The 25,858-nt window shown below is 37.8% G+C and overlaps 1 protein-coding gene across 3 annotated transcripts in view; it reads left to right on the plus strand.

Moving 5' to 3' along the window:
• Window positions 1-4,479: 4,479 nt before the first annotated feature.
• pmfbp1 (polyamine modulated factor 1 binding protein 1) overlaps window positions 4,480-25,858 on the plus strand; it is a 188,200-nt gene continuing 166,821 nt past the window's right edge. For 2 of the 3 annotated variants that reach the window (XM_026268380.1, XM_026268382.1), the window contains exon 1: window positions 4,480-4,784. The gene's annotated coding sequence lies outside the window, so the exon portion shown is untranslated. The remainder of the gene's footprint in view (window positions 4,785-25,858) is intronic. The other variant, XM_026268381.1, reaches the window with a different exon arrangement.

Consider the following 25,858-nt stretch of genomic DNA (forward strand, 5'->3'; position numbering starts at 1 on the left):
ATTTATTCCAAGATACATCTATGTAGGGGAAATAAATAAGCCATATACTCAGAAAATTTAACGGACTAGAGGAAAAGCTGGAGGATGGACAGATGGACAGAGGGGTGATGGGATGAGAATGAGCTGTAGGCATTGCAGGGACAGTTGAATGGCAGGGACAAGGCACCTGCCTGCTGGCACAATGTCATACTAGCCAGCAGTTAGATAGCTGTTGATTTTTCTTGATTTTTCAGATTTAATTAAAGGGTTAGGAGAAAAATGGCCTAAGCTGATGGTATAATGAGGTGCTGCGGGACATCTTTTTAATAATCTCAGTTTGTAACAAAGACATTGCCAAGTCTTAGTGTGCTCATGAGTCACAGGCTTCGGTGGCCATGTACTTTCATTGCCCAGATAAATCTCTCAGAGCCTAAGGAATGCTTTTGTTTGCACGTAATCTTTAGATTAAACTGATGACTTCATTTCACCTTCAGCTCTATCCTATAACTGACAATAGAGAAAGGCTAGTGCTATATATCACATTCACTGTGTACTTTTCTTGGTGGACCTCTAACAAATACTTTCCTTTTGCAAAAAAGATTGCTATGGTCTTCAGATATATCCAGACAAAGGTCAAAAGTTAAAAAAAGTAAAAATAAACTATATATATATATAGAGAGAGAGAGAGAGAGAGAGAGAGAGAGCATGCTTTAAGAATTTTTTTAGCATGCATGCTCTAAAACAACAACAACAACTAAAAAACCTTACTTAATACACCCCAGAAGTGAACATAAAACTGGATCCCACATAAAACAGGTCCGAAGTTCACAAGAGGGAAAAGTAAATATGCAAAACAACTATTTACAACAAAACAACATCAATAATGCTAAAAACAGTTAAAGCCACTATTAATTTTTAATGACGGATTTTGAAATGTCCTCATAAGTCCCTACACACTCAAAGAAATAGCTTGTTGGTCTAACTTGGTCTAAAATTATGATGCACATTTCCACACATTTAGAATTATTTATTTGAACTTAAATTAAGTTAATTGTGCTGATGAGTAAAATTCATGCTAATTTAATGAGATCAAACCAATTTCACTGGACATACAGGTCCTTCTTAAAAAATTTGCATATTGGATAAAAGTTCATTATTTTCCATAATGTAATGAAAAATTACATTTTCATATATTTTAGATTCATTGGATACCAACTGAAATATTTCAGGTCTTTTATTGTTTTAATACTGATGATTTTGGCATACAGCTCATGAAAACCCAAAATTCCTATCTCAAAAAATTAGCATATCATGAAAAGTTTCTCTAAACGAGCTATTAACCTAATCATCTGAATAAACTAATTAACTCTAAACACCTGCAAAAGATTCCTGAGGCTTTTAAAAACTCCCAGCCTGGTTCATTACTCAAAACCGCAATCATGGGTAAGACTGCCGACCTTACTGCTGTCAGAAGGCCATCTTTGACACCCTCAAGCAAGAGGGTAAAACACAGAAAGAAATTTCTGAACGAATAGGCTGTTCCCAGAGTGCTGTATCAAGGCACCTCAGTGAGAAGTCTGTGTGAAGGAAAAAGTATGGCAAAAAACGCTGCACAATGAGAAGAGGTGTCCGGATCCTGAGGAAGATTGTGGAGAAGGACCGATTCCAGACCTTGGGGGACCTGCGGAAGCAGTGGACTGAGTCTGGAGTAGAAACATCCAGAGCCACCGTGCACAGACGTGTGCAGGAAATGGGCTACAGAGAAGCAGCACTGGACTGTTGCTCAGTGCTCCAAAGTACTTTTTTCGGATGAAAGCAAATTTTGCATGTCATTCGGAAATCAAGGTGCCAGAGTCTGGAGGAAGACTGGGGAGAAGGAAATGCCAAAATGCCTGAAATCCAGTCACAAGTACCCACAGTCAGTGATGGTCTGGGATGCCATGTCAGCTTCTGGTGTTGGTCAACTGTGTTTTATCAAGGGCAGGGTCAATGCAGCTAGCTATCAGGAGATTTTGGAGCACTTCATGCTTCCATCTTCTGAAAAGCTTTATTGCTTTATGATTGTTTTTCAGCACGACCTGGCACCTGCTCACAGTGCGAAAACCACTGGTAAATGGTTTACTGACCATGGTATTACTGTGCTCAATTGGCCTGCCAACTCTCCTGACCTGAACACCATAGAGAATCTATGATATTGTGATATTGTGAAGAAAAAGTTGAGAGACGCAAGACCCAACACTCTGGATGAGCTTAAGGCCGCTATCGAAGCATCCTGGGCCTCCATAACACCTCAGGCTGATTGCCTCCATGCCATGCCGCATTGAAGCAGTCATTTCTGCAAAAGGATTCCCGACCAAGTATTGAGTGCATAACTGAACATAATTACTTATGCAAATTTTTTGAGATAGGAATTTTGGGTTTTCATGAGCTGTATGCCAAAATCATCAGTATTAAAACAATAAAATACCTGAAATATTTCAGTTGGTGTGCAATGAATCTAAAATATATGAAAGTTTAATTTTTATCATTACATTATGGAAAATAATGAACTTTTATCCAATATGCTAATTTTTTGAGAAGGACCTGTATTCTGTGAATGTTCCCTGAACATAATTCACTCCTGTTGATCCAAGCAGTGTTGTTACTGTTCAGACTGGTGCCGTTGTGCAGTTGTGTGAGTTTTCTGCATTTTTATGAAAATGGAAAGTTTTTAACATTTAGTTATTTTGAACATTGAAAAGAGTTCAAATAACATAAAATTAAGTTTTTTTTTTTTTTTGGTTACCATTCTGGTGAAGAGTGGAGCTTGAGCTTAGGTTGTCAATAGGCATCATACACGCATGTAAATGTTCTATGATTGTTTGATTGTGAAGGGTAGAAATGCTGATAATATAGACTACGTAAATCACGTGCTGGCGCTTAAACTGATTTCTGTAAAAATGTTCTTGTTATTCTCATAAAAATGTAATAGCAAACATACAGTGACAATTGTTCTCATGCTAAGTACAATTTTTTGTAGCATACAAGTAATAATCAAGTAAAAACATTCTCATGACATTAGTATAGTTACAGCTCATGTGGTTTATAGCCTAACCACAATGTCTATACTTCACCATAATGGTAGCCTCAAAAATCGTCATAAACATAAACTCTTTTAAATGTCAAAAATAACTAAACATCACACTTTAATATGTCTTTCCCTTCACTAAAAACACATTAAACAGCACTTAATTTAAAAATGTATTCTCCTAGTCTATCCCTATGCAAAGCATGCTGGGAACTACTGTAGAAATCCACTGCCCAGTTTCAGTCAATGCAACACAAATGATTCATGTAGGCCCAACTTAACTTCAATGGTTTAAGTTAATATTTTACAATTGTAATTTAATTAAATATAATTAAATTGAGTGCAAATGGCAACGGAATAAAAAACTAAAGATTTATATTGTTTAAGCTTATTTTAAGTAACAACAACAAAGCAAATAACTAAAATCATTTTTTTTTGAGTGCACTTTGACTAAGCAAGCATACATAATTAAATTAATCAAGTGCATGGGCTTATGGGTATATTACATCTTCTGTCATAATTTTTAAGATTAAAATATTAAAACACTTAATATTTTTTAACAAAAAAATAAATAAAAAAATAAATTCATAGATAACTATTTGAGTTAGGATTTCATAATGTTTAATTGTTTCACTGTTGATAACAACATTTTTATTTCCAGTGCTGGGTATAACTGCCTATGTATAAGCCTACATAGTTTTACATTTACATTTACATTTAGCAGACACTTTTATCCAAAGCGACTTACAAATGAAGACAATGGAAGCAATCAAAAACAACAAAAAGAGCAATATATATAAGTGCTATAACAAGTCTCAGTTAGCTTAAACAGAGTACATGTAGCAAGGGCTTTCGAATAATATAATAAATACAAAGAAAACAGATATAATAGAAAAAGAACAGAGCGAGCTAGTGTTAATGTAAGAGCTAGTGTCTTTTTTATAATTGCATAATAAGTGAAAAGAAAATAGAATAAAAAAGATTAGAAAGGTAGTTAGATTATTATTATTATTAAAGAATTGAATTAGAATAGTGAGTGCTAAAGTTAGAGGGTAAAATAAAGATAAATAATAGCTAAACCATGGTAACCACAATGTCAACATGTTAACCGTGGTTTCACCCGTAGTTTAATCTGTTTTTTCTACAGTCTGAGTTTAACCAAATATATATATATATATATATATATATATATATATATATATATATATATATATATATCTTCATGTACATTACAATGTGGGTTATTGTTGACTAATAAATCCAGTCAGAACAGATGCTGGTTTTTATAACGTGCGGCTTCAGGTTTGCCTCTATCTACACTGAGCGATGAAGATAATGATCCTCAACAACATTCTCGTCTGCTGCGTGCTCGTCGTGTTTGACATGTTCCCATGGAGACCAGCAGTTTCCCTTTGCAGAGTTCCGCCCACCTGGCCGCAGCTCTGACTGCGATTGGTCGTCAAAATCGGTGACAGGCGAGTTCTGAATGGTCATTGGCTCGCTGCGCTGTTTGTCAATCTGTGAGCAGGATGTGTACAAGTGGGTGAAGCGGGAGAGAGAGGCGGCGGAGCGGGCGTTCAGAAATGATGAGAAAGTAACAAAGTGCAGAGATTTCAGTCTTTTCTATCGACTGTTGTCAAAACGTCTGCAGCTTGGAGAAGATGAAATCTGCGTGAACAGTCATCAAATCACGAGACACGGGTGAAATGAAGCAGTCTGTATAACTGCAGAGCAACAGGTAGAATTAACTTTATTAACCATTTGTTTATTCCGCCTCATAACCACTCAGACGCAAGCAAACACGTTGTATGAAAAAATGCAATGATGTTGTTAGAAACATGTAGCAGAGTTACTCTTTAGATAACCAAAGCCTGCCAAAATAAGGAAAGGTATTTCTCTAACACGCAAGACCTGCAAGGGCTGTGTTTGTGTTTACTGGACGAATTTTTTTTAGGCCAGAGTACATTTAGAATAATTTAAAACACCTTTAAAAAGCTTGAAACATATTTTCTCTTTAAATATAATCAGTATGTTTTGTAGTCTTTTAAAGAAGCGGTTGTTAATTGCTTGTTTATTCAGTGTGTGGTGTAATTGCAATTATCACATTTAACAAGAGCTGCAAATGAAGCATAGCTCATAAAGAGATATTTTATTACTGTACATATCTGAGACTGCCGGGATGTTTCCATTAGGCTGAAGATTTTTTCTTCTTCATAATACTGAATTACTGCTAATCAAATTGCTGGAGTTTGTTAATGCAGTCGGTGTAAGGTTTACAATCTTCTCATTAACTTAATAAGCAGATAAATGTTATTGATATGGAATGCAGAATGAATTTCCCTCTTGATCAGGTTTGCTTGCCTTACATTTCCAGTCCAGAAATGGATATGACTGAAATAGGAAATAAATAACAGTTTACAAAAAGGTTAGTTAACATGAATTTATGATGACCTAACTTCAAGAATAAAAAAACATGTTGTTTTCAATTTAAAAGGAGCAAAGTTTAACATAAAACTAAAAAAAAAAAAAAAAAAAAACATTAAAAAATTAATAAAAAGAAAGCAAGTAGATAGAATAGAAAAAGAACAGAGAATACTAGTGTTAGAGGCTCAAATGTTTTTTTTTTTATAAAAAGAAAGCGAGCATTGCAAAGAGTACAAGTGTTAAAGGATCAGGTGTGTTTTTTTTAATACATAAAAAGAAAACGAATAGATAGAATAGAAATAGAATACAGAGTGCTAGTGTTAGAGAGTCAAGGTTAGATGGAAAAGATGTGCTTCTAGTCATTTCTTGAAGATTCGAATTGAGTTGGGCAGGTCATTCCACCACAAAGGAACAGTGAATGTTAAAGTCTGTGAAAGTGATTTTGTGGGGTATCACTTAGAATAGAGTAGAATGTGTTGTTCGCTAATTGCAGAATGCAAGCATCTAGACTGAACATAAATCTGAAGTAGTGAATTAGGGTAGGGGGTGCAGAGCCAGTGGTTGTTTTGTAGGCAAACATTTATGCCTTACATTTTATGTGAGCAGCTACTGGTAGCCAGTGCAGATTGATCAACGGTGGTGTGACATACTCTCTTTTCAGCTCATTAAAGACTAATCTTGCCGCAATTAGATACAATTTTCAAAAATAGGAACCAGCATTATGTTTTTCTAAATTCTCATATTGTTTGTTTCTTTCTTTTTGCTAAATCTGACAAGCTTGGGCCATTTTATGACACATGCTTTATTTTACTTCGGCGTCCCATATAAATAAAGCACATCCTTTCTGATTCCACAGAGATATGAGTGTTACACTGCATCTTGATGATCGGTCATGGTTGCTCATGTTGTAGATGTTCTCCGTGCCGTTTGTTTTCACTACAATCATTTTGGTTTTCGGTGCATTTCTTTACTAATACAAACCAGGTTGCATCAGCACAGACATAGATCAGACCTTTTGTCACAGTTGATGAGGACTCCAAGGTCTAACCGTCAGAGTTCAAGCCATATATTTTCTCCATAATGTTCTTTTTTTCTCCAAACCTTCCCTTTTCATGAAGAAGTCGCCTGGTTTTCTCATTAATTACAGCTGTGGTAGAAGATACAACTAGCTATTGTGATCTTAGGCAGCCAGACCTTGGTAAGTTTTGCAGCACATTGCCTAATTAGAACTGGTTACATGTGGAAAACAAAGGCAAAGTACGCTTGGGGATTGTGATATGTTATTAAAACCGTTTATTGTGGGGGCGGCTGGCTTTTAGGACAATGAGGGGGCCTATTGGAGATCTGAGGAACTTTAGCTGTCATCTGAGGCTGTGGTTCACTTTCTTTTCTTTACTGCTGCTCGAGGGAATTTTTAGTTTGTGTGCTACAGAGCTTTGTACTTCTGACCTTCATGTTGAATTTGTCTGTGTGCAGATGACCAGCCCCATTAAGGAGACAATGGATTATCCAGACCAGAGGAATGGTATTCTGTAATGCATGTACTTTTGGAGGAGACTATCTGCTTCCTGTGTATTTTATGTACTGAAACTGTTAAGTCAAGAATTGTGAAAATAGGCCCTTTGAAATTGCTGTTGTTATGGATAGGGTAGATAGGGTCATGCTTGTTAAATCAGGATTAAGGCCACAATGTACAGTAAATGCATCTTTGAAAGCGATTCTGCTGTTCATGTGTGAAGACTGAAGAGTGAAGACATACTGTATCATGTCTTATATGAATGGCAGGAAATCTGATATTTTGAGGTACTTTGAAACTTTATTTCCACAGTTCATGGCTGCTAAAAGGAATTGTACCATAATGAAAGCCTGACAGTTTGATCAGCACCTTTAACAGAATTAGTTTCTTTACATCAAAAAGCTTTTTGGGTTATGTTTTTTTTTATATATATCTCGCCTTTCCATTAAATGGCCTTGCATTGAATATTTTTCAGATGCCCTTTTTCACCAGCGCCTAGTAGTCAGAGAGGAAAGAGAATTTGCCACGACATGAAGAGAGTAATTTCTTTACCTGCACTTGCTCTCAGCTCGTGTAAATGTATTACTAATTCACTGGGTTCCTCCTCAACATTTAAAGAGGAGCTGTTTTTAAGACGAACCTGGCCGCTGATGACTGATGAAAGCGGGTGGTGTCATGTCATAGGTTCAGGGCTGCTGCTAAGGATTGTGGGAGACGATAATGCGCACCTAGCTTTGATGAAAGATGATGAAAATTTCAGAGAGTAAAGGGCCCCACAGTTTCTTCCAGCTTCAGGAAATAATAAATGTCATCTTCCTGCTTTAAGGAGCACTGGAGGTTTAAGCAAGACTTTTTTAAGAATGCAGGTTTTAGCTTTATTTTTGGAAGTGTCTGAGAATATTTTTAACCTCTATGAAAGAGGTGCACTGTTTTGGCATCCTTATTGTTGACTATTTATCTTTTTTTTTTAAATTGCGATTATAAATTTTAATTAAAAGTATTTGCATTAGAAAAACTGTTTTATGTCATATTCTGATGATTCATTCTAATTTTAATCAAAGGAAGCTGCAAAACTGTTAGTTGCCTAAATAACTAATTGTGCTTAAAATATTGTTCTACCAAAAAGGAATTTTTTTTTTTTTTTTTTTTTTGCTTCCGTCAAATACATCTACTGTGTAGCGACCATTTTCAATGCAATTACTAATAATGGGGCTGTTTTCAAGCCTGAATAAGGATGCATGAAAAAAAAAACACCATCAAAAACTTTCCTGTAGCAATAAAGCCTTGCATGGTGAGCGTGCATACAGGCCACAGTGGATGAGTGCATTACTTATTTTATTTATTATTTTCTTTGAAATAATTGTAGATGCTAATTCCAGGTCTTTCTGAAGCTCTCCCCAAGTGATCTTTTGCTCTTGGACAATTCTTCTGCTAATATTTTTTACTACTCCATCAGAAATCTTGTTCTTTCCACTTCTGGATTATGACCCAAACAGTGCTCACTGGAACATTCAGAAGTATATAAATCTTTCTGTAACCAAATGCCATCAACTGGTTATGTTTTGCAACAAAAAGGTTGTGAGGGTCTTGAGAACTCTCTTTGCTTTTAGCCATCATGAAATGTTTCTTGTGTGCCACGTTGTCCATGAAACACCTTTTTATAGGCCATCAGTTGGGACTGAACCAACCAGCTAATATTAACTTCCACTGACTAGGGGCAGGATTGCTTTCTAATTACTGATACAGTTCAGATGGTGTCTTGGCTTTCCAAGTCTTTTTGCACATCCCTTTCTTCATGTGTTCAGTACTTTTTCCCTTAAAAATTTTAGTTTACTCTTTATCCTTCATATAATGTATTAAGCACTCGTTCAACACGTAAAAACATATATATATTTTATTTATTAAATATGGAAAACAAAAGATATACAGTTTAAATTTGGATTTTGCAACTTTTCAGTTGTCAGGCATTAGTGGCACATGTTCATTGGTAAAGTGATGAACAACACCTGTGCTTACAGGTGTGTTAGGACACCTGTGTAAACATCAGAACTTTCGTCACTTGTTTGCAGATGCCAGTTGATCCAAATACATTGACATTCATTTTATGAGTTGCTTTAGTTTTATGTTTTGAGGGCCACAGTGTTTGCTGTTTACAGTATTTGTGAAAAGTTGTTTTGAGACATAGTCTGCAAACTCCTTGTACACTAAGGTCCTAGAGCAATCAATTTTCTCTGTATGTTTCAAGTTCAGCGTGGAGAAAATAAATGCACATTTTCTCCAAACTCAGTTTCTCAGTCTTATAGAAACCACCATGACCCAGCCAGTCGCATTAAATGGCATTCTACTGTTTACAAGTAGCAGTTTACTCGCCATTATGCTTGTGTAAACAAGAGTGAGTGTGGATCATTGTAAAAACAGAGTCTGAGTGGCTGGGCTTTTATAGGGCATATTCGCTTACCCTCTCTGACACTGAGAAAGCTTTATATAGACTTGTCCGATAAATAGTGTTTGTCCTCCCTGGTGTATTGTGGGAAGACAGTGGCGGCAAGTGTATGGAATCTCTGATACGTCAAAGGACAGGTTGGATGATTTAGTAGACGTGTAGGAACCCGCACGGACAAATGAGCCTATAGCCACAATTTACAGAGACAGGTCGAGCTTTGTCTTTGAGACATACAAGTGGTGTTGTGATGGTCTAAGAAGCCATTCATCTACTTTGAAAGGATGCTCCCTGAAGTAGGCCTATGGCTTAATACCTTGACAAGCGCTTTAAAGACGTGCCTCTTTGTCAGTCTCCGCAAACGTCTCGCCGTCCGTGCTTGCATGCAGTGCACTATGGGAGCTGTGGGGGTATTAGGAGCCGGGAAAGATGAAGAGATGTCTGTCTGTGGTCTGTTTGACGTTACAGACCGCATGCACTTGCTGATACTTGATCTGATGTTAATGTGCCGCTCTGTGAGAGTGAGCGCAAGAGAGGGAGAGAGCGAGTAACGGAGGGGGAGATGGGCAGATAATCCCGTCTGCCTGATGAGATTGAAGGCTCAGATTGATTGATCGCCTAATCATAGGAGGAAATGGGCCTGAAAATGAATGGGACTCTGCCCTTGGCTTCCCGGGGAGCCGGGCGGCTGGATCGCAGGGGATGTTAGCTGCAACTCTACATGGCCTTAATGTGCACGGGACCTGATTTCATTTGCGTCTGATATACAGTTATACGATCCCCACTAAATGATCAAATATAAAAAGCAAGAGGGGGAGCCAGGCAAAGGGTGTAAATCAAGCTTTATTGCTGGAATATTACTTTTTCATGCCATCTGAAATTGATGCTCGCAGCAAGGTGAACGAATGAAAATCCAATACGAATTAGCGCCAGTGGAAGCGTCAAAAAGGAAAAGGAAGCTGAAAAAGAGATGACAAGGATATGAAATACTAGTTAAGGGTACAAGTAGTTGATGATTAGGTTCGCATTATCAGCCCGGTGCCTCGCAAATTTGTTTGGAGAAATTTCCTCACAACTGGGAGGCAGGATTACGAGAAGATCCAGTGCTGTCATGAGATAACAGGTGGGACTCTCTCACTTTCAAAGGTACCTGAGGTTTCTGCTGCATCTGAGCGTGTAACCCAGAGCTATTCTTCACCTTACTGAGGTAAACCTCATCACAGAGGGATCTCCATTGGTGGGCTCTGCTTTACATGAACCCCAGCCCTTGGTGTTGCATATAAATGAGACAGGCCTGTCACATCCTTTCGGTCTCCAAATGTCGCTAGTGGAGAGGTGCATGGATTGTGCATTTATCTTTATTTCCACTTGATGCCCGACAGACCGGCAATAATGCTGGCATGTCCGTCCATGCCAAATAGTATTCTTAAGACCAAAAGACAGCAGCCCTTTTGTGATTGGAGCGTGAGCGTAACGAGGGTATATTTAGCGCTTAGCTGCCATTTGTAAGTGGAGGTGCCATGGCAGATCAGGGGCGGTATGTGACTAATGAGATGATGTGTGTTATCACCAGCAGTCTCGTAAACAGGGAGGTCATTTGGTGTGCCAGCCCAATTGTGGATATGTGAATCTTATTTGACAGAGAACGCTGACCCAAACCGCCCCTCCTGGCTTGTCCCATTGGATCAGTGGCAGTGGCTGTCACAGAATTGAAGATGATTTCTACTCGCTGGACATAGGAAAGGCTTCAGTTAAGCTCTCTTTCTTTTCACGTCATCCGTTTTTCACTGAATGCTGTCAGTGAATAAGAATATATCATGGTTAGAGTGTATTTTGCCACGCTCAAGTGAGTTGTTTTCCCATCATTTTGATTAATTTATATCTTTTTTGCACTTTTATTAGAGAGGATAGGCAATGTCGGTTCTGGAGTGCCGATGATCTGCAGAGTTTAGCTCCAGCCCTTATCAAACACACCTGAACAAGCTAATCAAGGTCTTCTGGATTACTTGAGCTACAGGCAGGTTCAGTGACTAATTCAGGACTTTTACATTTGGTCCAACCCAGTTCACGATATTTGTACAATATTCACATTATATTGTGCTCAATTACTTTTTTAGAATGCCATTTGTGGGTTTCAGGAAGGCCAGATAAAACTCACTTCTGGTAGTTGACTCCCTGGTAGATGGTGGGTGATTCTCCTCTCTGTCTCCTCCTAGAGGAAGGTGTCTTGGCTGCAGATCTGGGCAGGTTTCCAGTTTGCATATTCTTTGGAGTCAGCAGAGGGCGAGACAGAGACTTTGTGAGGGCTCAGCGTGCCTGCTGAAGGAGAGGGAGTGCACTGATCAATAGAATTGATCATGTAGTCAATACCCCAGTTTATATGCCTCTGTGTTTACTCCCACCAGGCTGTTGGCGTGTTAAACAGAGTGTGCTCTAAGCAGTCACCCTCAGGACCCTTTAGAAGCCGCCCTCGCACCCGCCAATGATTGACACGCAACAAGCAGCGGGTCGACAAGTGTCGACAGTCCAGTGGCCAGATTATATTTCCAAATTCCAGTAGAAGATCAAGACGAGATGGCTTTGCATATCCCAGCAGCTCCACATGTATGTGGTTTCAACAAGCGTTCACATGTCCTAGCGGTGCTGAGTTTCTAAATAGCCTGGCTCAAAGAATCTCCAAATGCAACATTTAATCAGTTTTGGATTTATTTATTTTCAAGGCCAAGAACGGATGACCTCAGTCTTACTCAAAACGATTTCTCTTCCACTATTTACAGGAATCTCAACTGTTCTGAACATCTTGCATCCAGAAAAATAGTAAGAATAGTAAATAATAAGAACTCAATATGTCATGTGTTTGATTTTTAAAGGTAATTCTGAGTAATTTTTTAATGATATACCCTACATAGTTTCACGCTGCCATCTGATTTCACCCTCTTTGTATGTAGACCTTGGGCTTTGCTCATGCAGTATAATGAGAAAGATAATTGAGATATCAAAACATTGTGTTTGGAGAGTCTATTCACTTCAGTTTTCCATTAGCACAAGCTCTACTCTGTAAAGTGAGTTGACAGTAATCGTGAAACAGTGAATTATAACTATGACACTTGACAGAAAAGTTAAATGACTGTTTTTGTGCTGGATTGTTCCAATAGGACCAGAGTTCTCTTGAGAGTGACTGCTTTTCTTGGTCTCTCTCTATATTAGCCCAAGTTTTCGCTCCCTCCCATCCCTTTCCTGCCCCTCCCATTCCAAAAACACTGACTGAAGACCCTGCAGTGATTTAATCTTCATGTGATTTGAATACGCTTGACCTGATACAGACAACACTAATTACAAAACCAAATCAGCTCTTTAATACAGTGCTGTGCATATATTGTGAATATTTGGCACTTTGACGCAGTGCAGAGCTACTATTGTGATAAGAGCTTGGTTGATGTCTAGCTTATCCTATTTGCCTGTAGGGTTGAACATCATACAGTCTTTTTATGGCCAGAGTTTAATTGGTGCCAGGTTGTCTTTGGCATTTCGAAGAGCAGTTGTACTTACCGAGTCAACGTTGCTTCTCAGTGTCTGTTTGCTTGACAGCTCAAGATGCGGTCACTTGGGATTGGAATCATAGCGAATGAAATGAATCTGGTTCTAGTTCCTTTTAACAATAACCGTTATGTTAATTAAGGGTCCCATAAAGTATTCTTTAGTGCATTTAAAGAATAAATATTTGGAATTAATAAATATATGTAATCAAATACATAAGATATGCCACTGGAAAACAGTGAGATAATTTAAAGGTCCCGTTTTTTGTGCTTTTTTGAAGCTTTGATTATGTTTACAGTGGGCAATATAACATGTGTTCATGTTTCGCGTGTAAAAAAAAACAGTATTTTTCACACACTTCGCCTATCTGTATACCGCTGTTTTCACTGTTTATAAAAACGGGCTGATGACTTTCATGTTCTATAAAGTCCCTCCTTCAGAAACACATAACGAGTTGTGATTCGACACCAGCTTAGCGCACGCGGCCCTCCTGGAAATGCGATTGTTGGCTAGTTTTGAGAAGCAAGCATTCGATTTTTTTGCACAGCCCTAACATCTAGTTAACAAAGCTAAACAGCGTTGCCCTTTATGTAATAAGTTACAGAAACTGTTAAACGCACCAACTTAAATAATAAAATACCACCAGTTGTGGTCCATAAACAACGCCTTCTCCAGACGAAGAGGGAACTGCTCCATCTTTCAGGAATAATCTTTGTGCGAATCTGCTATTAAACTGATTGAGATTGAGGAAGCTGTCCTCGGCAAGCTGTCCTCAGCAAAATGTGCTGCACATAGTTCTACATGTTGATTATAATTTTCGGGAACCGAGTTAAAACATAAATTGTAACCATTAATCTCCAAGTACAGCGTCACTTGGCGACAAACACAAACGCAACTCTTCCTCTTCTCCGTCGGAGCGCAACAGGACCATGCCCCCTTTTTGTGTACTCATGTGGGCGGAGGTTAGTCAAAAAACTGTTTTAGTGACGTCATTACTGCAGGAACTAGAGGGATGCAGTCCAAACGGGTCATTTTTTGTAGTCGAATTCTGTTAAATAAAATATCTCGCTTGGAATTGAACTTTGAGCTTTAGAATTTTACAGATATTATTTATACTCTAACAACAACATTACACACTATCTAAAGTTTAAACATGGGATCACGAAGAACAGAACCTTTAAATAGTCTATATGTTTCTATAAGCTTTCTCAGATGAACAACTAGTCAGTAACTACACAGTATCACAGTCTGTTGAATGCATTTGATTCACTAAAAAGAACTGACTCAATCAAACTGACTTAATAGAGTCATTCATTCATTCAAGGAGACAACCTACACTGGTTTCACTGTATGTGTTTGATTAATTAAAAGGAAAGGATCGAGTAGATTCATTCATTTGGGAGTTGAAAAACACTGGTTGCTGTATGTTTTTGATTTACTGAAAAGAACCGACTCATTAAAGTCATTCATTCTATAAACCAACTGCACTATGTTTCTCGCAATGTTTTAGCATTGCAGATTCATTAGTGATTCTGTAATGCCAATGAATAAACAGTGCAGAATAAACTCTGCCAGAATATTTTACTATGGTGTTCTGTTTGCATTGACAGAAGAATGCACATGCAAGAACTGCAAATTGGACTGAAAAAAAAAAAAAAAAAAATATATATATATATATATATATATATATAATTTTTTTGGTTCTGGTAATTTTTTTTAGACAATGGTTCTGTTTAAATATGTGGGCAGCAACCACTTTTGAGAGACTAATGGTTGTGTGAAGCCAACATTCACTACCTAACCCAACCCAGCCCCTTTAAACCCACCAGCCATCCTGTTTTCTGTTTAATGCATCATTTACTGCCTGTAAACAGTTTGTGTAAAGGTGTTTATAGATGATTCGTGAGCGCCACTCACCCCACCCGTCCTACAAAAGTGTTGGCCTGAGTTACACAACTTCGATAGGGGCTCAGTAAGGGTAGGACGGGCTAGACTGTGGTGGTGGAGGTGGTTTTGGGGTCTGAACACATAAAAGCTTCACGCACAGCTGGGGCCATCTGCCTTCCAGCTTCTGAATTACTCCACACAGCATGGCACCGACTGCAAACGAGAGTGCGAGTTCATTATGGTATGCCGCATGTGTTTTTCAGCACCCTTTTTTTGGCTGGTCATCAGATAAAAGTCATACTGCACTGGGCGGAATAACAGAAGATGTGGAGGCCCTTCTGTAAATTTGACTTGAATCTTTTTGCCTTTTCCATGTCACCTCCAAACATGTGGAGTTTGATATGATAATAATGTGAACCTGTCCTTGGTATTAGAGTTAAGCTGGCTGATTAAGCCACACATCGATTAGTCTATCACTCAGTACTGACCGCACAGGTTGAGAAGTGCAATTCCGCTCTGAAGGACGAGGGCACACACACACACACACACACACACAACTTTTATGCATTTCAGAGGGAACACGGCTATTTATCAGACAGACCTTCCATTTATTCTCATTTCTGTTTAAACTGTTGGTGTGGGTGTTAATGCTTGTGAAACAGACAGCAATGTTTTTCTGATGAATTCTTTTTTTTCTTTTGGAACTTGGGAAATAAGAATTGGAGGTAGTTTTTGTCCAGAGACAAAAGTGCAACTGAATTATAGGAAAGGTTCACCTTAAAGTGTAAATTGCCATCATTTATTCACCTCAAGTCACTTGGAAATTGACTGAGAGAATGATAGATAGACTCTGCACGTGTTCATACACACACACACACACACACACACACACACAAATATAATTATATATATATATATATATATATATATATATATATATATATATATATATATATATATATATATATATATATATATATATATATATATATATATATACATCTTTCAATTTTTATTGGTAAAAAATATAGAGATATGAATACCGAATAAAAATGGTAGAGCACATTTATATTGCAAGGCTTAATCAACTGTGTCTTTTTGTGACCTTTAAGGTGATAGATCACATTTAGGGACTCCTTTGAGGATAACACATTTTTTTGGACCCATTTTACCCATATTCATTGACTGACTGTGTTGAGAAAGTGTGAGAGAAAGAAAAACAGTAAAGAGAGAGAGCAGTAAAGGTTATAACCCAGCTCTTGTCTGAACAGTCTGAGGCCTTTAATCCAGGAACAAAGTAATTAAAGTCCACCTCTCCAGAAAAGGCCAATTAAAGTGGACCGCACGTCTCAGAAATGTGGGCATTTGCTGGAGAAAGGGAGCCCTTTTATCAGAGCAGTGGGAATCTTCACCCTGCTGCTCATGCTATCCCTGAGATCACACTAGCATTGTGCTGTTTACCAGAGGTGGGTAGAGTACCCAAAAACTTTACTCAAGTAAAAGTAAAAGTAATTCTAGAAATATTTACTCAAGTACTAGTCTTGAATAGTTACTTGAGTAAGAGTAAAAGAGTATCGGATAAAAAATCTACTCAAGTAGTTAGTTACTAGTTACTTTGGGTCATATATACGGAGCCTTTTTTTATATAGATATATAGACAAAAAATGTATGTAATGTATGTGTGTGTGTATAAATGTATATATTTCATCAGCCTTTAATCCAATTTATGTAATTTATTATAAAACCCTGTCTGTTTATTTAAGTAACAAATATAGGTGTCATGCCATAACATATTTTTAATACGACTGACTTTATTTTAAATGTGAATTTAACATTGAAAATTAATGTGATATAAATATTGCTACTAATCTTTCATTGTTCAGAAAGAGAGCAAATAACATTTACATTATTAAACATAATTTTCACTGACAGTCTAGATTTCATTCACTCTCAGAAACTACCATTAAAATCACTGAAACTGTTAACACTGTGAAATCAATATCTTAATTATAGATTCGTACACACATCTGCACTTTGTTGTTTCTGACGAGAGAATTCGGCAGAAAGAGGTATTCAGTAAGTGAGCGAGTGAAGGAAGCACCGGCATTTCAGCGATGACTCATCGGAACACCTCTGATTGGCCATTGCATTCAAAAGCTCAACAGAACCGTGTGTGATTGGTTAATGCGCAGCGCTGTAAAAACGCGTCTGTCTCTGGCTCAGCGCCAGCAAGCGATCACAGATCTGAATTTAGCAGCTGATGATATGACTTGCTGAACGTACTCGCACTGGTGTGATTGTATTAAAATTAATAAAATCTTAATCGGCTATTCTTTGTCTTTTGGAAGCTGCATTCAACCTGTTTTAAGCCACACACGTACAACAAACTAATGTCACAGTGGTATCATGTACTGTAATCGAATGTAGCCCAAGTTATTACCTGTTAAACAGTAGACAGCACACGCGTTCATCTAATAAGGATCTCCATCGCAAGCAAATAATAGCCTTTGCAGATTAGCTTTCAATTCAGTGCAGTTCCATAGCCCCGTTTTCAACGCTGCTAATATTCTTAAACGTTACAACTCTGAGTGAACCGCTTCTGAGCTCAGCACGTGCAGCATGGAACTGAACGACTCAATCAAACTGATTCATGAACCAATTCACTCGTTTGCCAATTGGTTTGATCAAGCCTTTGAACAGAGTTGACTCAAAAGAATGAATCATTAGCGAATGGGCATCGCTCATTGTCCAGAGAAAAGTAGACGGCGCGTTTGGAATAAACTGAAGCATTTATTGCATTAAGATAAAGTAACGAGAGGGGCGTCGCCCACAGTAACGAAGTAAAAGTACAGATTTTTCCCAAAAAATGTACTCAAGTAAGAGTATAAAGTACCCATCTTTAAATATACTCCGAAAAGTATTCGTTACCCCCGAAAAATTACTCAAGTAAATGTAACGAAGTAAATGTAACTCGTTACTACCCACCTCTGCTGTTTACATGCTAAGAACATGTGCTGTATCCCTCTTCTGTAACTGGTGAAAACTAGTACTGGATATCATTAACTGCTGATACATTTGCAATACATATATCATGAGTAAGTATATTGCAGTGCATCAGAATGTCATAGTTAGATTGTGATGGAAACTGTGCCAAATGTGTAACAGAGACCCAGTGTGTCCACAGGAGGAAGAGTAAATCTGTGGGCTAATATTAAATATGAAGAGAAGTGAACACACCCCCAGAGCAGTGGGCAGCTATATTGCTATGGCACCCATGGAGCAGTTGGGGGTTCGGTGCCTTGCCCCCCTATTGAGGGTGGAAGAGAGCCCCCATCAACAATTCCTGCCAGTCCTGAGACTCAAACCTGTAACTTCCGGGTTACAAGTCAGACTCTCTAACCATTAGGCCACGACTGGCCCTATATTAACGTTGCTTCCAATGAGGGGGGGGGGGGGGGGGTATTTCACTTCTGAGTTTAATCTTTTTGTCCTTTATATCAGCTGAGTTGCTGAGATTTTATTCCAAATAAGTATTATTTATTTATTTTTCTGTCTGGTTAGTGGTGTCTATGTAAACAGTTGTTATTAGAGCATTTTATTAGGCTTTGGAACTGAGCTAATATTTTACATTGTTTATTAAAATGATACACTGTAAAACAATAGATTTTCAAAGTTGTAAATAAAGATTATTGGGGTATGTTTTACGAACAGATACAATAGTATTTCAGTTTTTAAAATTAAAAGTTTCACATTTAATTCAATGTGTTACTTGCCCTTGTTTGTCACTATTTTTGAAATTTACTTGCAATTCTTAGCGAATTCTTTTAAGTATTGTTTGAAATTATTCATTCATTTTTTCACCAAATATTCATTAATTTGTTCATTGAATTGTTAAGCGTTAAGCCCTTTCACACATTAATACCACTAAATTACTATAACGTTACCAGAATGACTTTACCATTAAATTAAAAAATGTGATGTTCACACAGACAACAACGTTCCGTCTTTTTTTTAACGCACCAGTCACACGTCGGTTTCAAATGATTCATTAACCAGAAATGAATAATCTAAACGGTTGTACCTCTCGGTGTTGTTTTTGTAAACATGAAGGAGTATATATATGTTAAGTGGTCAGTGAGTGTTTTGTTTAGTTTTGTTTCAAACGTTCACATTCATACAGTTCTTTTGGCCCAGAGATATCACATTCCACACAACTTCAAACCAAACTGCACAGTGTGGAGTAAATGCGTCATCTGCATCAAAATGTTATGATTGGCCTAGGACCATTGAATTTTGAATTTCAATGGCTCTGGATTGGCCTAGAGTAAATCTTACGTTACCACGTTCTGAACTCATACATGCTCATACCGGTAATCTTCATTCTGCATTTTTTCACACAGCAAAATTCCTGCAATTTACTGGTAATGTTTCAACTTCTCATACTGGTAAATTGCCGGAACGAATTTACTGTTTTTTTTTTATTTTATTTTAAAAAGGGTTAGGCTGCCCTATTCACACATGATCTTTTTTTTTTTTGGCAATTTACCGGTAATTTTCCAGGAGAAGCTATTTACTCACCCTCATGTTCCAAACCTATATGACTTTCTTTTTTGAAAAATACAGACCAAAGAAGATATTTTAAGAAGGTATGTCTCAGTATTTTATTGTCCACACAATGATAATCAGTGTTGTTTTTGGCCCTATTGATTTTCCTTGTGTGAGAAAACAGTTGACACTCTTTTGATATAAGAAAGTCATGCAGCTTTGCCAATGCCAAACATTTCATAAATATCAGTGGAAAAGTTTAACTGAGTGTAGTATGTTCAGGGTGGATGATGTAAGCACAGCTACTGTAGTGTTATTAAATAAGACATGGCTTAGGTTAGGCAAACAGGCCTGACTTAAGGCTCTAATGTGAAATATTCTGGAACAGTGCCTGATGTTGGTTGCTGTGCCAGGCCTCTGTCCTTAAATCCTTCTCCAAATATTGGGAGCGTTAAGAGCACTGGGGTTGTGCAGCGTTACAATGATGAAAGAGCCAGAAAAGCAAAGCGAACAGCCTTAAATGCAGCCAGAGTTCTATCAGATTATGTTTACTTAACCTCTGAGCATCTATTAATCTGTTCCCAAACTCTCTGGTTACAGTGAGCGATGGGCACCCCTGCCATCGGCCTCTGGTACAACTGGCCCCAGCTGCTCCCCAGCTGTGCTCTCTGGGTTTTAGCCTGCTAAAGTAGCCCCATCCAACACCCTGGCCTCGTTCACATCAGCCCATCAAATACATCTGTAGTGCATTCACCTCACAAGGCTACATTAAAGGGTCCTGCGTTTACCCAGAAGTCACCTCGACACATGATGCACACACATTTCTTTGCCTTCTCCAGCCAGGCTAACGTATTCACTGGGGAGTTCTTAAGGATGATGGATAAGTTGTTTGAGTTGTTGGGCTGATTGTCAGCTTAATATGTATGCATTGAGTGCTGCTTTGCTTTGTTAATTTGTTTTGGCTAAAACTCTGAGGAGGGTTGAAGTCTGGTGCATGTTTGAATCATTGTGTATGTGTGTGTAAAACAGATTAGGAATGCTGCAGGCCTGCTCTGTGGAGGGCTGAATGCTGTTTGTGCTGTCAGGCTCAGCAGTCAGCATCCAGCAGGTTGCCACTGTCAAACACTAAATCCACGGGGGGACCTTCTCTTCGCCTCTGTCCATTTTCCCTGTAGATGGTCTCTTAGTCCTGCTACGGATTCTCAAAAACATACACACACCCACATACGCCATTCTAAAGAGGCCACATCACACCTTGAGCTCCTTACTTCTTTTGACAGGCTCAAACAGAACCACTGGTGGTCACTCTCTGCTCAGCGTCAGACTTCTTCACAGGCAGAAGTTAATCGATAGTGTTTTGGCAAAAGGCCTATTAATATTCATAGAAATTTTGGATGATAGTTTGACCAAAGCTGTTTAATCAAGCAGTAACATGTTCCCAGTGCTAGGGTAAGAAGTCTTCATTACGCTTAAAATCTGTAGAAAAGAAAAAAAGGTTACAAAAAGTTTTGGCTGCAAAACTCTAAAAAATGCATGCTAAAAATGGGCAGATCTACTAAAAATTTTATTTTGCATATACGCTACGATAAATGGTAAATATATATGAGGAATGTTTCAACTGGTTTTGTCCATTGGGTTCCAATGACTTTGGCTATGTCTATATTAATCCGGATTAATTTAAAAATGCATTTTCGTTTTAAAACGCTCTCCAATCACACTAGCATTTGCAAGCGTTTTCAAAAAGTGTCTCATCCACACTGAAACATCAGAAAACAATAAATTCACTTTCTGCACATGCGTAAAGCCTCAAAAAGCTCACTGCAGATGAAACACACCAGTGATGCACAGGTGAATGTATAAACAACCCGCACCCGACCGACGTTTTCAACTAACCCGCCCGCAACTCAGACCGCAAAAAAAGAAAAAGAAAATGTTGTATCCGACCCGCTTCCTGACCCGCATTTTTTAAAGTAGTAAATGCTCATCGTATCGTCATTAGCCCATAGATGTAGGAACTAGGAAAAACAAACAAAAAAAACAAACAAACAAGCAAAAAAAAAAGTATATATTCTAAATATTCTAATTTTGTCAAGAATTATAAAAAAATCATCAATAAGCTCATAATATGTACTAAAATAGTCTAGTCTGACTATGTCTATTTTGATGTTTCTGCAAGTTCAGCAGACATTGAGGTTCAGGTTTGTTCCCATCAGAGCTCGTGAGCGGAGAGCGCATTTCTGAATATTACGCTCCGCTCATTCATTCCATGGGGTCGCTCGCTCAACCCAGCTGGATTCGGCCTGCTGGTTCGAAAATATGTCGAATAAGGGCTGCCTCCGACTATTTTTTATTTATTTTCCTCTAGTTGACTAGTAGGCCTAGTTATTAATTTAAGCCATTTGTGGACAAATCGCTCCTTTATATTAATATAATTACTTAAATAGGCTATAGCCTACAGGATAATAAGCGTTATGACCGCATGCATAAAACTTGCCACAAAGAACCGGTTAAATTAATGATTATGAATGTGTCTAAATTAGCAAGGAGACATTTAATTGTTTAGTAATAAACTGGTGTTTTCTGTGTCACAGAAAACACCGCAAAGATGAAGTTGACGATGCGGACTCGCCATGAACGCCAGAGAGAAATGCACATTTAATATGGATTACATAATCAGAGATTAGCCTATTTTGGTTCGAATATTTTATATGCTCCCCAGTAATTGTATGGATAAAAATACTACAATGTTTTCAAAATATCTTCAGAATAAGGTTTAGAATGATGACAGAATTATTATATATATTGTTTTGAGTGAGCTATTCATTTAAGCTTCCCAGAGCATACATGAGGGAACTAGTCGTCACTTTTAACAGGCTGTAGAGCATTACATTATACCAAAGAGTATAGAACACCCAAGACGTGTAACTTGTTTAGTTGAGAATGGGGAAGAATGTCCTGTCCTGTCTTCTGAATAGCCTTGAAAATAATCTTTTTTTTTTATGCGATTTGAGCAAAATAACCAATATTTATGGGACGGTTGTCAGAGAAAAAGATAGGAGCTGCACTTGCATACTCAAATGTTGTGTTATAGAAGCCAAATAGACTTATTTATTATCACTGTGTGTGTGTGTGTGTGTGTTAGTGTATGGAAGGGTATACATGAAGCCGGTATATAAATGAAACTGTGTTTTAGATGATAGAGACTAGAGGTGGATGTTAAAACAGGAGAGAAATACACCTGTAGATCGTTCTTAATAATGAATAAGACAGGTTTTCACAAAATTTCTTTAGTTGCTGCTTTATGTGTTCACCAGGATTACATGCAGTGAACTGCTGGGAGACAGACCGCACAGGGACTCTCCGTCAAGACTCATAGAATGGTTTCTCGTAACATGTGGAAACTCAAGCTGTGTTATCCAGTAATTGAGGCTTCCTGCAAAAGCTGTTCAGTAAGCAGTATGGGAGGCCATTTTCAAGGCTGCTGCATTTTTAGCTGTTTAAAGGCATAGTCCTCTCAAAAATCTACAGTCTGTGATCATGTTTTCATTTTCATGTCATTCCAAACCTGCATGGCTTGCTTTCTTCCGTAGGACACAAAATCAAAATTTTTTTAAGAATGTTCGTGCTGTTCACTTAAATACAATGATGGAGTGGATGGAGGCTAAGCTCCAAAACGACAAAAAGCATCATAAAAAGTCAGTATTAGCTGTGTTGCGATTCAGAGGCTGCTTCCTTAGAAGGACGCAGACTTTAAACATACATTTTCGAAGGCCGCGAAGGTCAGACCAAGTGTTTTTAGATTGGACAGTTTAGCCTACGAAGGATTTCTCTTGTCACCTAGCAACAATTGCAGCTGCCAGATGTAATGTTTATACTGGACTTTTTTTTTTTTTTAAAGTTATATTCAAAAGGTTCATAGCCTGAGTAAATATGTTCACCTTGATCCAATTATGTCCATTTTAGATAGACATAGGGTTGTGCAAAAAATCGAATGTGATTTTCATGCGCATCTCATCAGTAAAGGCGCTTCTGTGATTAGTGGTAATAAATCGCATGCGATTTTGAAAGCAATTTTGTGTAGATTGTCAGTGAACTACTGCTCTGTGTTGTAATGTTGTTCCATCTGAACCAGTGTTGCCAAGGCCGCGGTTGTATTTCATGTCCGCGGGTTGAGGCGACCCTGATTTCTTGATATTTACCCCCTAAAATCTGAATTTTACCAAGGGAACCCAGTCCAAAAAATTTGTATTTTACTTCCATGAACATAATTTTTATCGGGGAATCCCTTCAAAATGCGATTGGGCTAGTTTTGAGAAGCAATTGGGCAGGTTTTTTTGTGAAAACCTGGCAACATTGATCTGAACGCAGGTGGAGGAGATAATCACAGGAGCTACTAATCACAGGAGCACCTTTACTGACGAGATCCGCGTGAAAATTGCATTTGATTTTCTAGATCAACAAAATTTAAACCACTTGATTTGATTACATATTCAGTACGTGACCTATTCAGTGAAGTCGTCAGCAAGGGTGCAATGAACCTGGGTCCACAATGAATCTATCTGCTCAATTCTTCATTGCCAGTGAAATGAAGGACACATTTCGAGGCTGCATTTGATGGAGAACTTATACAGCCTTTGTTTGCATCATTGTGACACATTCAGTCTTCAGATGCAGCCCTCAAAGGATGCAGCCTCTGAATTGGGACTCAGCTATACACAATACTCCAAGTCTTCCAAGGCATATGATGACTTTATGTGAAGAAAAGAATAAAATGTATGCTATTATTCAAATATAGAAATAAATGTTCTTTTGTAAATACTTATCTTTTAAAACATACAAAGTTGAGACATATTTTAGTTAACATTTACTTGCAATAAGACTTACTACATATGGAAAAACTATTTTTTTTTTTTTAACATCTCAACAAAAACCCTACTAGTGAGAAATATGTTACTGTCCCTTTAAATGGTTTCTTCCTCAGGCTGTTCTGCAGTCCCTCAAAACTTTCATCAAACCTGCCACTTCAATCTCGTGCTCGTCTCATTCTGTTTTTATTTTTATCACACTAACTTTTAACTTCCTTCTGTTTTGTGTTTTGTTCTTCTTCTTCTTTCCTGTCTGTCTGTCTTCCTGTCTCCCTCCTCAGTTAGCATTGAACTGTAACATCCTTTTCAAAAGGTATTGATGCTGGTGTGTTCAGATGTGCAGAGTGCAATGCAATGGCCCTGCTTTTTATTGCCTGCTGCATACTAATCTCAGAGCTGGGGATGTAAAATGACACCTGCAGGGTGCAGTGTACGAGTGTGTGTATGTGAGACAGAACGCTACACACCCACATGAAAGTACTGCCATTAAAAATGATCAAAGAAATTACTGCACTCTGCTTCACAAGCCTGTTCTCTTGCCTGGCTCGGTGTAGGATACATCTTTGTACTTGCACAATCACGTACACACACACACACACACACACACACACACACACACACACACACAAACACACACCTACACACATACCTCTGCATACATCAATTAGCATCTGTTAATAGATTCCTGGAGATTCACTGTGTATATATTTCCACATAAACTAGCCTAAGGCCTTTTACAGGCATACATATGCTTTGAGGAAGAGGAAATGGAGCTCATGGATGAGTTAAAAAAAAAAAAAAATATTCCGAATTCTTCTAAATTATGTATGGATCACTCATTTTGTGTTAGCATTCTGCAAACCCATAATGAAATATTGATATAATATTAAGTTGAGGTATTATTATGTGGTGCAGTTATCATTAGTGGTGCTGACTGAAGGAAGAAACACTTATTGCGCACACTTTAGGTGTTATTCTAAACCCTTAACCTTAACTAATAAACATTGGCATGTTTCTCATCCCACACTTGTGCAACAGACAACAGTGGTGCATTAAATCACAATTAAACTTACATTTTTTTTTTCTTGGGGTTAATGAAATATATGGAAAAAGTTAATATTATAGAGGATGGTCTCTTTTGATAAGTCACCTACCTAAATGATTTCTTTTGTTTACCGAAACATCAAAATCAGACAAAAATAAAGTTTATTTAATAGTCAATTAATGAGCTTTTTAATTATATAATTATACTTCTACTCCAATCCGTTATTACAGTATAAACATTTAACCAATAGCTGTAGTAAAAACTTGTTTTAATGACAGATCTATTCAAACATACATTAAATACTGACAACAGCACTAATGGGTGATATAAAAATATGATGAATATGTAATATATTGCATATTTTTAGCACAATGCTCTTCCCTTAAGGTTTTTTTCCTAGCTAACTAACGAGCTGTGCACAATTAATGCCTTATGATGTAAATGTAACATTGTATACCATTGTTTCCAAGCTGTTTTAATGAGATCTTTATGCTGTTGAAATGCTGAATAAGTGATTACATGAAATATCATTGTCACTGTTTCGGTCCTCCAA

Source organism: Carassius auratus, chromosome 7 (genome assembly GCF_003368295.1).
Source record: "Carassius auratus strain Wakin chromosome 7, ASM336829v1, whole genome shotgun sequence".
NCBI classification, from domain to species: Eukaryota; Metazoa; Chordata; class Actinopteri; order Cypriniformes; family Cyprinidae; genus Carassius; species Carassius auratus.